This window comes from Meleagris gallopavo, chromosome Z (genome assembly GCF_000146605.3).
Source record: "Meleagris gallopavo isolate NT-WF06-2002-E0010 breed Aviagen turkey brand Nicholas breeding stock chromosome Z, Turkey_5.1, whole genome shotgun sequence".
In the NCBI taxonomy this organism is placed as follows: Eukaryota; Metazoa; Chordata; class Aves; order Galliformes; family Phasianidae; genus Meleagris; species Meleagris gallopavo.
Genome location: NC_015041.2, coordinates 943623 through 944711, shown reverse-complemented (window position 1 = coordinate 944711; position 1089 = coordinate 943623).

Below are 1089 nucleotides of genomic sequence, written 5' to 3'. Positions count from 1 at the left end.
TTGCATAGGCGTGGTCCTGTAGTTAGGCAGCCGTCCTTTGTCTTGTCAGATGGGGGGGAGCTGGGATCTTTGCAATACATCCGTTCGTAATCCTTACGCAGCATCTTTAAAGCTGTATAAGTCCTGGGGTCCATACTTTAAAGTGTTATGTTTGTTGGTGTTTCCGGATGCCTGTAGTAGGAAACTGGCCCCTGCTGTTATTGCAGTTTTCTAGCCTGGATGTCTGTAGTAGGAAACTGGCCCCTGCTGTTATTTCAGTTTTCTAGTGATAAGCTTACAAATGATTTGATTAACAAACAACAGATTACTCCTATTACAGTACTACGAGTGTGTAGCATCCCAAATAAATAATTAGCATCTGTCCATATAATTAAGACTCTTGTCCAGGCAGGTATGTCAGCCTTTTGAGGGAAAGTCCCCTCAAGTAATGGTTGTGCTTCGATTACCTTGTCAGTTGCAGCTACTGCATATCCTGCCTTACACTTTCCTTGTCTCACAAAACTGCTACCGTCTGTAAACCAGGTGTGTTCTGCACCTTCTAAGGGCTCGTCCTTCAGGTCTGACCTGCTGGAAGATGCAGCTACAGTTGTTTCAAAGTTGTTATGAAATACTGGTTGTCCAGGAGTTCTGCTAAGGAAAGATACTGGGTTGCAATTATTTCTATATCATCCTGCTCTACCAGGATGGCCTGGGATTTCAGGAACCTTTGGAGTGAGAGCCAATGCCCCCCTTTACCTCCAATACAGCAGACACTGCATGAGATATTAAAACTGTTATTCTTTGGCCAAGCAAAACTTGAGTACTAGTGCAGCCACTGCCCTCAAGCACCCCGGCCACCCCTTACTCACTTCATCAAGCTGTTTGGAGAAGTGTGCCACTGACAAACATTCTGGGCAAGGACTCCCAAGGCCATTCCTTGTTTTTTTTATGTGAGCATGTCTTGTAGCCCCAAAGCAGTGGGCCTTAATGAGTTCTTATTTCAGCTGAGGGAATGCCCTCCTTGCCTTCCCATTTCATATAATATTTTGGCTTTACCAACAGTCCGTAGCTGTGTATCCACGGTCGGCACCATCCTGTCATTCCTGGGAA